The following is a 13,946-nucleotide window of genomic DNA, read 5'->3' as shown; positions in this document are numbered from 1 at the left end:
GCATTGGGATTTGCCAGACTCGGGGAATTCCCCTTGGTGCAGGGCGCCATTGACTGTACGCATGTGGCTTTGCGGGCCCCTCTGGAGCATGGCGAGCAGTATCACAACAGGAAGGGCTACCATTCTCTGAATGTGCAGCTGGTATGTGACCACAAGCAGCGCATCATGGCAGTCAATGCCAGCTTCCCAGGCAGCAGCCACGATGCCTTTATCCTGCGGCAGAGTACTGTGCATGACATGTTCCAGGCACAGCCTCCCCCAAGAGGATGGCTCATCGGGGACAAAGGCTATCCTTTGTGCACCTGGCTCATGACCCCGCTCCGCGCGCCCAGGACCGCTGCTGAAGAGGCCTACAACGAGAGCCATCAAACCAGCCGCAACATCATCGAGCTAACTATTCGGGTCCTCAAGCAGCGGTTCCGCTGCCTTGATCGCTCCGGAGGAGCTCTCCAGTATTCGCCGGACCGGGTCTCCCAATTTGTGGTGGTTTGCTGCATGCTACACAACCTGGCTATCCGCAGGACTCAGGCACTGCCACCTGACGTTGGACCAGCACCTCAGGAGGAGGAGCAGGAGGAGCATGAGGAGGAGGAGGAGGAGGAGGAGCAGGAGTACGTTCCCAGGAGGGAGCGACCAGGGCCAAGGGCCGCACGACGCCACCTTATTACACGGTACTTCTAAGCCCCCTGTCAGGGAATGGCCAGGGGCCATGAGGGAAGATGAATGCAGCCGCTCCGCAAGCCCTCAGCCGGCGAAGCCAACAAACACTAAGAAGAACAACCATGGAGACTGCATGAATAAAGATAATTTTTTATTTCACAAAAATGAAAAGCCCTTCCCACATGAATCCCCAAAAACAATAAACGGGCCCCACAAAAAGCCCAACAAACGACTCACTCCCACAAACTGGGGAGGAGTCACTCCACCTTTCTTCAAACCGGGCCTCAACGTCGGCCTAACGCAAAAAATAAGCCCTCCAAAAGCACAACCATGGGAAAAATAAAGATGGCCACCGCCATATTAAAGGAAAGCTGCCCACACCCTCTACTGAGTGGCCCGCGAGGGCGAGACCTTGGCCAGCCTTTTGCCTCCCCTGCCCGGCCTGCTGCTCCTTCGCAAGCTCTGCCCAGTGGCTGCTGCGAGGCTGGGGGAAGGCGCCTGAGGCTCAGATGCCCTTCCGCCAGATGCCGCTGGGGGGCGGCCTACACGGCGTTTGGGCCTCGAGGGGCTGTCTGCTGAGTGGCGCACCTGAGCCTGGCCACCATCAGCTGCAGCCGCTTGCCCTTGACGCCCCAGTGGGGGAATGGCGGCGACGGATGGCGCAATGTGGGCCAGCTGGCGTCTGGGATGCGCTGGCTGGTGCTGTGGCGCGGTGGCACTCGGCCGGGCCCGCACTGCAGGATCCGCAGCAATCAGCCGACGGGCGGCTTGCTGGGATGGTCCAGCGCGGCGGCTGCCCTGGCGATGCCTGCCTGAGACAGCGCGTGTGGCAGCAGTGAGTGCCCCTGTGGTCCTGGTGTGCGCGCGCATCACATCCGCCAGGGTCTTGACGGCATCAGTCAGCATGCGGCCACTCGCGGCAGTTGCTGCCCCGAACTCGCGCACACTGGTCGCCAGCGACTCGATGGCCTCAGGCATGCGCCCCACCACGCTCATGAGCTCCGTGTGTCGCCGGTCCGAGTCGTCGGCCAACTTATCCAGCTTCCGCACCTCCTCCGAAGTGAAGGTGTCCGGACTGGAGTCGCGACTCTCCCGCTGGGGAGGAGGGGGCCGAACTAGGGACCCTTGCCGCGTTGGTGACGGCGAGTGTGCCGAGCAGCAGCACTCCCCTCTGATCCTTACCCCCTTTGGGGGGAAGGCCGCGGGCCACGCGCACGGCTGCTGGGTGGCTGGATGCCACTGGTCCCAGAAGCTGCATTGCCCTGCGACAGTTCCTCCAGGCACTCGTCCAGTGAGGAGGTGTCAAGCATTTCCTCCTCTCCTGCGGGACGTGACTGTTCCCCCGAAGGTCCGGCTTGCTCCTCCTCCTCCTCCTGGTCGGAGGTGCTGTCACTGGCAGCTTCAGGGTCCTGGTCGTCACCAGCTGAAAGCAGGAATGCACAAGAGTAGCTTCAGAGTGAGGAGACGGCGTCAGCGAGGGAGTTAGGACTGGTGGGATTCAGCGCATTGGTGGGACAGTGGCAAAGCAGGTAGCTCGGATGGGCCAGTGCGACGCGAGAGGGCCAAAAGGCGAGGTCCTTACCATTGCCGGGCAGTGGAGGGTCGGATACACCGCACGCTGTGGGGACAATCACACGGGCTCCCATGAGCACACACACGCGCTCCTCCAGCCGAGTGAGCTTCTGCAGCTTGGCGCGGCCACCCCTGGCACGGGCCTGGCGATTAAACGCTACTTTAGCCTGCAAGAGAAAGGACGGGCTGTAAGTGCGCAGTGAAGCCCTGATGTAGTGTGCACTGCCTCCCATGGTGGAATAGCTTGGACAGAGTGAAGCCCTGATGTAGAGTGCACTGCCTCCCATGGTGGAATAGCTTGGACAGAGTGAAGCCCTGATGTAGTGTGCACTGCCTCCCATGATGGAATAGCTTGGACAGAGTGAAGCCCTGATGTAGTGTGCACTGCCTCCCATGGTGGAATAGCTTGGACAGAGTGAAGCCCTGATGTACTGTGCACTGCCTCCCATGGTGGAATAGCTTGGACAAAGTGTAGAGTGCCGAATGGCCATTTGATGCTCATGACTGTCCCAATGCTGCTGGCTGAGGGCTGGCCAATAGGACTTTCAGCTCCCTTTGCCCATCATGTCAGGTGTACATGCAAGAATGAGGAGGAGACTGGAAAGGCTACTCACCTTTACAATCCTGGTCAGATCATTGTATTTTTTACGACATTGTTTGTGGGTCCTGGGGGCCTCGCCGGTGAACGTCACCCTCTGGGCGATCTGCTTCCAGGCTTTGGTGTAGTCATGGTGGGTTGGATTCCTCCCACTCTCTGGAAACAAGATCTTGCGCCTCACCTCCAGAGCTGTGACCATTATGTCCAGATCACCCTCTGAGAAGCGCAGGGCATGCTGACGGGCCTTCTCTGGCGTTGCCATGACTCCCTGGGGCTGAGCAGCAGTGTTGAGGCCTCTTTGCAAGGCTGCAGTGTGCAGGGCGTGGCAGCAGACCAATTCGTCCCTTCCCCCTTTAACAGCTGGTCGGCACCACGGGGTCTGCTGTCAGTGCAAAAATGACCGCACCCGCGCTGCGCCCCGCCTGGGCGCTATCCCTCTGGACCGCCGGCTTAGTGCCTAAAGGTAGGAGTGGAACGCCTCTTTTAGCGCTCCACCACTCTCTTAGGGCGAAGCCACTGAATTTCCGGCAACGGGGCGCTACTTTGGGGCGGGCGCTAACTTCGGGCTAAGGTTAGCGCCCCAAAACTGTCTATACTGAAAATCTAGCCCATTCTCTTTTATAAATGTCTCATCATTGAACCCACAAAGAAATCAATACAAGTGTTACAGTGGATCGTCATTGTACCCATCGATGTAGTGTTTTTAAAACTGGTAATAACTAGTTATGAAACAGAGAGTATTTATTTCACTAAGTGGCACAACAGTTGCAATGTTTCCATACCTCTTAAAGCTGTGTTTAGATTTTGACAGTACACAGTGGGCAAGATTTTCCTCCTTCAGCCCTCCAGTGTAATAGCATGGCAGAGTGAAAGCCCTTATGTGAACTCAGGCGCAGGCTGTCTATTATCTTCCACCTATTAAAATTGTGGACAGCTTGCACAAGGCCTTTTAACCAGCCAGGATCTTACACCCGGTTGCTGAAGGAGGATAATCATGATGTTTGAATCTACACAGGAACACATGGGAGCTTTTTGTAAAAGGTTGATCAGGAGCTGGGAGCCCTTCTGGTATCATTGCGCAGATGATTATGCAACCGACTGCTCTGGACCAGGAGTAGTGCTGGTAGGATGCACAGAATGGGAAATTGCCAATTTCACAACTCTTGATCTTCGGGCCCTTTAAATGAATGGAAGGAAAATTAGAGGCTGCAGGCCCAAGATTTCCTGACCAATGCTCTCCATCAGTTCTGCCCCTCGCCAAGAGTGCTATGTAGAATCTTACTGGATAAGATATATTGAGGGAAAAATTTATCCCCTTAGTGCCTCCCGTTAGTGCCAGTAGATGGCGCTAATGGGGCGCTAGACCAGTATCGCTGGGGCGAGGTGAATCCAGCACCACACACCAAATCTGGCCAGCCCCCCGTAGCACCGCTCACTGGCCGGTGGATCTGCTAAATGGCTTCTCGCCACTTCTCACCTGCAGTAAACACCAACAGGGAGAGCTGGCATGCAGCAACAGGAAGCCGGCTCCAGGGATGTTATTTAAAAGGATCATGAGCAATCACTCGCAGTTGTCAGGTTAGTGCAGTTTCAATGGTTTTGTTAGTTTCACCCACTGCAACAGTTTCATTCAGTAATGTCAAGGTTCTTTTGTATCAGGAGTTAACTGACAACTAAAAAGTAGTTACATTTATTCTTCAAAGATTCAAACTGCTACACATGGTAACATTAATGGGAGCCGTCGTCACCCTGGTCTGAGGCGGGAGGTCTGTTGCAGGAGGTGGCGGAGTTCTGTGACCACCTCCTTGATGAAGTGAAGCTTTCGAATACACTGCTCCTCGCTTAATTGAAGGTAAGAGAAGTGGTCTCGGAATATCCTCAGAGGTTAAGGCCTCCAGGTGAAAGCTCTGATGGCCCTCCTCCTCCGTCTGCACACATGTTCCCATATTTCTCACTGCCTATGCTCCCTCACCTCACCCTTTGGGATCTATGGCAGAGGGGGAGTAGGCAGCGAGAAATATGGCAGCAGCCATGATGCCTTCATCCTGCACTCCTCCAGCCACAATATCAAGCTCGGAAACAAGGGCTATCCACTCTCCACCTGGCTCATGACTCCCCTCCACAACCCCAACACTCGTGCCCAGCATTCAAATAATGAGAGCCATGCTGCCACCAGGAACATCATCGAGCAGACCATCGGTTTATTGAAGCAACGGTTCCGCTGCCTTGACCGTTCGGGAGGAGCCCTCCAGTACTCACCAGAGCAGGTGTCCCATTTCGTGGTGGTCTGCTGCATGCTCCACAACTTGGCCATCATGAGGGCATGGCCCTTGCCACCAGGGATTGCGGGACCACCTCAGGAGGAGGACGAGGCAGATGAGGATGAGAAGGAGGAAGAGGAGGAGGAAGAACAGGAGGGAGGGAGGAGCCTTCTGGACGGGCAGTCCGTAACCGGCTCATCAGACTCTGATTCACAAAAATGAAACCCCAGATCACCATAGCTCACCACGTCCCCATCACACAATCCTTGTCTCAAGGTGTATCACAATGTCCTCCTGGGCACAAAGGTGAAATGAGAGAGATCACAAAATATTCCAAAAACCATTAATAGATTTATCTATAAACATATCACACATATCACATGAAATCTAATAACTAATGACCCTTGTGCCTGCCATAGTTGAATAGCTGTCATTGTGTGCAAGATGTGAGATGTGGGAGTGAGTGTTGCTCGGTAGAGATTATTGGTGGGTGAGTGCTGGGGGTGTGGTGCTTTGGGCAGTGTGTAAAGATTGTGGTACAGATGGTGGTATATAGCATTTGTTGAAGCATTCACTTACCCTGCCCACCCGAGTGAGGTTGTTTAATTTCTTCCTGCACTGTGTGTGGGTCCTGGGGACCACAGTGCTGCCTGAGACGTGCTGCGCTACTTCCCTCCACAAGGTGCGGAAGACTTGTGGTGAGGGCCTCCTGCCACTTGCCGGGTAGCACGCCGGCCTCCGTCTCGAAAACCAATGCCTCCAACACTTCATCGCAGAATCTGCGGCCTCTTTCGCTGGGGCGTGGACCTGCCATGAGCACACCTGGTTCAGTCCTCTGGTGCCTTCTCGTTGTTCTGCTTCTCCTTGCTGAGGCAGCTGCACAGCCAGAAATACTGAGAATGAGGTGCAGCAGCATCAATGAACCTTTCCTTTAAGTAGTGAGAAAAGCCTGTGCAATGATGAGTTGCGATTAGACGGCACCTGATATTGGTCCACCTTTTAAATCTAACACCAATGAGCTTGGGTTTTAAGTCTTGATTTAGGGCTCCAATCGTTTTATTGAGCAGTGAGGATGAATTTGCGTGCAGTCTAAAGCATTTGCGCCTGGCGCTATTTCTCCAACATTTCTACTGACACCACACATTCCTTGGCTATAACGAATTTCTAGCCCTTGCAAGGTTCAATTTTCAGAGACTCCGCTCCTGTCATAGTGTCTCGGTCAATTGGAGAATAGATCGCAGAATCAGGTAATGAGATCAGTCCCTGATCTGTTGTGTGCTTGATCTTCCAATCATCAATCTTAGTTACTGGAAAATCACCTGTGCTAACTTTTCAAATCTGCGGTTAAATCGAGTGAGACCGTGCATTGCAACCAGAGCCTCTGACAACTCGCCGCCTTCTGTTTCCACCACACTTTTTTTTTTAAATTTGCATTTTACTTAAACTTTGTATTGAATGTAGTAATTAGTATTAAAAGGAAATAAGATATGGCTATATTATGGGAACGTACTCTTACCTCTCTCTGGAGCTAACGTTATTGACGCTGGAATTGGATCAAAGGCTGAAAAAGTAGAAGACAACATTCCAAACCTGAGATCTGTTTTCTATTATTTGGTTTCTTTTGGATCTTGGTTGCTTTGCAGCATTAATGTTCTAGTTTATTCAAAACAATTCTCAGCAATGTAAAAACCGGTTACATTCTAATGTCCTTATAAGATTGTCCTCAGTCAGCAATTATTGTCTTTCAATGCAATGGATATTAGTTTCAGATATTTAACAGTCAAGATCACAATCTCTTTCAGTGCAGCTCTGAAGTACGTCAAGGTCTGGAGCCTTTCTTTGAGATAATAAAGAACCCGAGGACGTTAAAGAGAAAACCTGAGTCTCTGTGTAAAAGAAACAGAAAATTGTGAAATTCCAGCAGATCTGTCATGCTGATCTTAACGTCCGGTCTGAGGTGAAGGAAATCAGTTTGTGACATTGCGGATTTTTCACTATATATATATATATAAAACAAAGGTGAAATTCCTGTATTTACTGCAGTAGCTGTGAGACAGATATAGTTTAGTACTTTTTAAAATAAAGTGCCAAGTGGGACATGTTAACCAATATAACTGATTGAAGGAAAAATAAGTTAAATCTCACTCACATTTCCCCCTCCTCCGTGCTGCAAATGCAGTAGGTAAATGTGTCATATAGTGTGATACTGAGCTATACAGATCAGGAGGTTCCCTGTTTGAACTCTGGTCTGTACTGATTTGGTTCATCTCAGCAATCGGATGCTAACAATAGAGAGAGCCAGCAAGGATTCCTGCTCCTGATCCAGTTCACTATTTCTGGTGGAGATGCTGGTGTGTGCAGATGTTACAGAAAGGACAGGGTTAGGCAAACGGTTGCCGATACTCACTGCCAAAGACACACGAAGAATGACTAGTTGGATAACGAACTGAAGGACTGCTCCATTCGGAGAACCACACCTCGAAATTGGCTGCCACCTTCATGGGGGCAGGAGTTAGGAGGAGATTATTGGAAGGGTTAAAGAAAAAAAGAGGCCGGCATATAAATGGGATCAGATTTAAAATGGACCCAGTATTTTTTGTTAAGTGTAAATGCAGCTTTGATTGTTTTGACCACAAGAACATAAAGACAGCACCTGAAACATATGCCACATACTGAGACACTTACTCAAGGTTTGACAGGATAAATGCATGTCCTCTTACTAATCCCACTTCAAGCCTAAAGCCTAAATAAGTCCATTTTATTATTGGCCTAGATGAACTTGCCACAGTGTGAGTTACAGGCACAGAACCCACCTAGAAATATCTTACACCTGCTCTTGGGATGTCTCCACATTTTTTATTAAATAATCTAAAGAATCTTTTTAACGCATTCTCTCCTACTCAGGTCTTGCTGTGCTAAGTGCCACTGCACACTGAGGGGGCAGCCAAGGGGCTATTGCCAACACTCTGCCAATTGGATGCACGAAGGTACCTGGGAATAACACAGAGTGAGGATAATTTTGACTTTGGGCGATAGTGTAAAATGGACAATATCGTTTCAGCCGCTCGTTATACCTCTCTCCCAATTTTCATTTCCGTTGATGATCATCCATCAGCCAGCCACCGGATACTGCTCTGGGGGAAAATCCACCTCAAAAACAGAAGTTGCTGGAAATACACAGCGGGGTCAATTTTCAGTGACTTCGCCTGGCATGATCGGAGCGGTAATGGGGTCAGTAGCCTTATCGCTCCATTTTGAAAGGGGCCTACCGCTAGATGTCCAAAGTAGCCTGATTTAGGAAATAGGCCACTTTTCATGTGGAAATCAGGGTCCTATGACGTTAATAGGAACCTGATTGCTATTTTAGGTAGAACTGGTCGGAATTTGTGCCATGCACACTCCGCCCAGTTCCACGGGCGATGGAACCAAAGAGGCCCGCTAAAGATAAGTGTGGAATTATTTTTGTGGGCCCTGGAGGAGCAGGACTGGGGGCTGCCCCAGCACGATCTTGAGGCGAGCTGCATCGGGATGCCTGTTTAAATGAGTTTAGGGCCTCTTGGTCACTAAAACAGGCAGCTGACCGGCACTCTCCCATGGTAGGTATCCAAAAATTTAAAATCGGGTCCAGCAAGTCCATCAGCATCCCTGAAGAGAAAATGGGGGGAAAATTTGTTTGGTTCGTGCCTCCCGTTAGCACCTCCTGGAGGCGCTAACGGGGCGCTAGGAACTTAGGCCTAGAAATTCAGTTGCTTGCGCCAGCCGGTAGCGCCTTAGGAGGAGGAGATGTTGGGCGCTAGGCGGCTAGCGGCCGGGCGCAGCGCGATCTGCGCCTCTCCCCAACTTCACTAGAGATTTAGCGTCGCCGCAAAGTCGTTGCGCGCGCTCAGCTGCGCGCGCAGATCCTGACGTCATTTCATCGTGCAACGCCCTTTGTGCGCCCCAAACTGGAACTTCAGTGGCGCCGCCCTTCTTTGCGCCTGGCGCCCCCAGCGACTGGTAGAGGGGAACAGTTCCCAGTCGCTGCGGGGTGCGGGGGGCGCTATTTAAAGGGGACTCCTCCTGCATTATAAGTGACAGCCATTTTGTGCCAATCCTTCTGTGTGAGAGACAAAGGCAGAGAGCTTTCTGCTTTGACTCAGCGCTCGCACAGGTACTTCTGGCTTCAGGCCAGAGCTTTGCACTTGGATTTCACTTTCAGTGCCATAGCCTTGAGTCGCCACATATACTGTAATGGGGGCTACAATGGGTGGAAACGTTGGCTTTCTGCATTGCATTCAAAGGGATCAGAGACGCCGTGAGAGAGTGCCAGTCATGGTCAGATGGAGAAGGGCCAACAGGTGTCGGCACAGGAGGCCTTACCCACCCAGGGTATACCGCCAGCAGTTCTCATATCTGAACATGTCTGAGGAGCAGTGTGTTCGGAGGCTGCGATTCAGAAGGGAGGTGGTCACTGAGATCTGCCACCTGCTTCGCAGAGACCTGCAGCCACAGCTGAGGAACAGGACATCTCTGTCGGTGGCAGTGAAGGTGACGGTGGCTCTCAACTTCTATGCCACCGGCTCCTTCCAATCCGCTACTGGGGACATTGCCAACATCTCCCAGTTCGCGGTACATTGCTGCATCCGACAGGTGAACAATGCCCTTTTCAGAAGGAAACGTCAGTACATCTCCTTCCCCATGACCCTGACAAGCAGCAAGAGCGTACAATGGGATTTGGAAGAATAGCGGGCTTCACCATGGTCCAGGGCGTAGAACTGATGAACCAGCATTGGTCAGGCCTTGCTTCAGGGCTGCAGTGCACAGTGCATGGCAGCCAGACAAGTCCACCTTCCCCCTTTAAGAGCTGACCGGCGCCAGAGTGTCTGCCGTCAATCAGCAACTCGCCGCACCTGCGCTGCGCCCGCCCTCGGGGGTATCGCCCCGGACCGCCGGCTTAGCGCCTAATGATAGTCGTGCATCACCTGTTTTAGCGCAGCAGCAACCTCTTGGGGCGATGCGACTGAATATCGGCGAAGGTGGCGCGAACTTGCGCCGGGCGCAAACTTTAGCGGCCGCCCGACTGTAGCGCCCCGAACGTGACTATACTGAATTTCTAGGCCTTAGTGCCCAATTTTAGCGCCGCTTGCGAAATTGACCCGTCGTTTTGCAGCAGCACTAAACACTACCGCCACGATTGTCTGCGCCCGCAGATTGTGACATCAGTCAAGCATGCAACACCCCGGTAGCACCCCAGACCAGATATTGAGTCGCGCCCCCTGCCTTAGCGCCTGCCGCTAGGAACGACAGGTAGAGGGGAATGTTTTCAAGTTGGGCAGGGGCTGGGGGAGTGCTATTTAAAGGCGGGCACTTCCTGCCTTTTCTTGTCAGCAAAATTTTTGATTTTAATGCTGTCCTAAGGAGTTTTGGCCCTCAGCACCACTTTTGAGGTTCCTAAGTGCCGAGCTCTTTCCCTGGGCCTATCCATTAGTGCTTTCAACACAATTGCTTTTGAGGTCTCTCCAGGCCGAGATTCAAGGCTGCAATGAGCAGGGAGTGGCTGGCCAGCAAGATGGCCCCTCCCCTTTAAGAACTGGATGGCGCCAGTCTGTCTGGCTTCCATGGTAATTGGCATCGCCTGAGCTTCGGAAGCGTTCTGAGGTAGCGCCTGATTTAGCACTCAAATCACCTCCAGGGGTGATAGAGGCGAATTTTGTAGTCAGAGGCGATAATTAACGCTGGGCACTAAACTTTGCGCCCGGCCGATATTAGCGCCCTAAAATGGGTGATACCCAATTTTTCCCCCAATGTATGCTACAGCTTTGGATATCCCACAACTATCCGATATGCACCAGCTGTGTGTAAGGCCTCATAAAGTTTACCATAAAAATACCAAAGCAAAGTCATTGGTTAACCTACAGTTAGAATATCAGGAGGTATTCCCAACCAAGGATTGTAAAAGAATGAGAGGCTTTAGTTATGAGGAGAGACGAGAAAGACTGAGGTGCTTTTCGCTAGAATAGAAAAGCAAAGCTGACAGAGGTGTTCAAAGTTATGAGAGGTAAATCGGTAAAAACTATTTCTACCAGTCGGTGAGTGGGTAACCCTACAGATAAATGTAAGATAATTAGCAACAGTAAGAGATTAGGAGAATATTTTTTAATGAGTGTTATTAGGATAAGGAATGGCCTACCAAATGCAGTGGTGGAACCAGAATCTATAATAACATTTAAAAGAGATATAGCGGGTAAAACATTTAAAAGGGTATATGGAAAGAGCAAGGGGAATGGGACTAAGTTTAATAGCTATTACAGAGAGCTGAGTGATAAGCCGAATGGCAGGCTTTGGGGATGTAAAACTTCATGATTCTCTGAATGTCTATGTGAAGCTGTCACACAGCCCCCATTGCCCCAGACATGATGGAGTCAGTATGTAACCCATCAGAAGAATCAACTCAAGGGGGTAGAGGGGCATTTAAGCTCCAACTGACATTCAGCACGTAGCCACCTCGCTGATGTTAGTCACTGCGGCTCATGCAGAAGGAGTAGTAGATTTGGTTACAGCGCACATAAATCATATGGTTTCAGAAACGGGAAGCCTGGCAACACACAACAGTGGGAGCACACACACAAAGCACTTATGGGGGATAAATAGTAGCATTTAAAGAGTTATGTGACCAGAGAATGTCCTTCATTTTGTATTGGGTAATGACTCAGTAGACGAAAGAAAGGGAATAAATAGAATGGGGGAGAAATTCGGTGGGGCTGCAAATGTGGTGCCAAGCTCGCCAGGGCGGCGGAATTAGCGCAGCGATTGGAGCAGTTGCGACCGCCGGAAATTCAGCTTGAACACCCCAAGCGGGACACGGGGCGAGGCTCGAGGCGCTCCGCGTCCCTCTTAGGGCGCTGAAACTGAATATCGCAGCGCAACGTGCTGCAGCGCCACACGCTGCGGCACGGCGCGCTGCGGTACTGCAGGCCTTCCTCCCATTCTTAAGGGGGAGGGGCCTGCACCAGCGCGATCGGAGATCGCGAGTGCCGGCAAAAGAGCCCGGCACCGAGGAGAAGTGCCGGGCTCTCGGAAAACAGCCGGCACTGCCGCGGGGGGAGATCAGGACCCGGGGACGGAGGTGCTGGCAGGCGGCCGCCGAAAAAAACGGCCGCCCCGCATCTCCACCTTAATTTGCACCACTGCCGCCACAGGAAGGCCCCGTGAACCAGGCGCAATTTGCGAACGGCGCTACAGAGGCGGGCGCTACCGAATATCGAGATCGGGGTGGTAGCGGGGCGCTGCGCATACCGATGACGTCATCGGTGGCGGTGCAGCGCAACAGGCTAATGCCGCCATTAGTGCCCCAGCTAAATATCGCAGGAGGCGTGGCCAGTGGCGCTAAAGCCACTGAGTGGCCTCTTTAGGCGCTAACTGGTGGCGCAGCCCACCGAATTTCTAGGCCAACATCATGTGTTGCATTGGCCCATATTGGGTAAGGTGCAGGAGATCATTGTATGAGGCAAGAACAAAAGCTTGCATTAGAGGAGGATGCTGTGATCGACCATGACAAAGGCTGCAGAGAGGTCGAGACGGACGAGGAAGGAAGGTGCACTATGGTCACCGGCACATAAGATGTCATTTGTAACTGATTAGGGCCGATTCAGTGCTGTGGCAGGGTTGGAAACCAGATTGGAGAGAATCAAACATGGAGCTGGCAAAAAAATGAGCATGGATTTGGGAAGTGACAACATGTTCAAGGACTTTGGAGAGGAAAGGGATTTTGGAGATGGGGCGGTAGCAAAGAAAGAGAGGTCAAAGTTGGATGTTTTGTGGAGGGTGGTGATAATGTCAAATTTGAAAGGGAGGGTGGCAGTACTTAAGGGGAGGGAACCATTTATAAGAAAGCAGAGTTGTCAGCAGTTTAGTGAGAATAGGTTCGAGAGAAAAGGAGATGAACTCAGAGAGGGTACGATGGGAAATAGGAGAAAACTAGAGAACGATCCGAGATCAATGTTAGGATAAGGACGACCTTGGAGGAAGTTTGGCTTGATGAGCAAGGGGAAGGGAGGGATGCAGCAGAGTCAGCTGAACGAATGGTTCCAATCTTAGTGGAAAAGAAGTCCATAAGCTCATTGCACTTGTTGGAGGTGAGGGTGGAGGGGCAGTGAAGAGGGTTTTAAAGGCATGGTTGGTAGTGGAGAAAAGAGCACTACTGGGTTATTGTTACATTCCAGGATGATTCTGGAGTAGTGAGCAATTTTGGCAGAGGGAGCTTCTTCTGTAGTCATTTCCTCTATTTGCTCCTTTTCCAGGGGGGCGTTTTTGCCGAGTTGTGGTGTGTTGGGTTTCACTCCTCCTACAATGGCTCCAGTTGGACACCTCTCCGCAGAGCAAAGTTGTGTAGCATGCTTCACACCACAATGATGCTTGAGGCTTTTGTAGGACTTTATAGTAGCGCATCCCTGACTGTTCATGCACCTATTGGGCCAGTAATTCCGTTCCCAACGCGTGAGTACGGACGGTGTACTCACAGGTGTGGCCGGAGGAATTGCCAGATTCCAGCATGCACAGCACATGCGCGGGAAACCGGCATTTCTTCTCCATCAAACTAAGGGGTTAAGAGGTCCAATGCGTGCATGCAGGACTCTGCGCGCACGCGTTGAACTTCCTTCGTTTTGACAGGTTTGCGCGTGTGCAAGGGCCTGGACTTTTTGGAAATGAAAAAAGGAGGCGTAAGTAATGGATTCTTGAAGGTAAGTGGCCTATTATTTAAAATTATTACATTTTTTCCACAGCTTCATTGTTTTTAAGGACTTTACAGTAAGGTAAGTTTATTTTTAGACCCGAATTCGTAAAAAAAAAAAATTTTCAAAAATTTTATTAATTGA

The sequence above is a fragment of the Somniosus microcephalus genome, chromosome 10, assembly GCF_052327205.1.
Source record: "Somniosus microcephalus isolate GS21.2 chromosome 10, FLI_Smic_1.0, whole genome shotgun sequence".
NCBI classification, from domain to species: Eukaryota; Metazoa; Chordata; class Chondrichthyes; order Squaliformes; family Somniosidae; genus Somniosus; species Somniosus microcephalus.
This window is presented reverse-complemented; position numbering follows the sequence as displayed.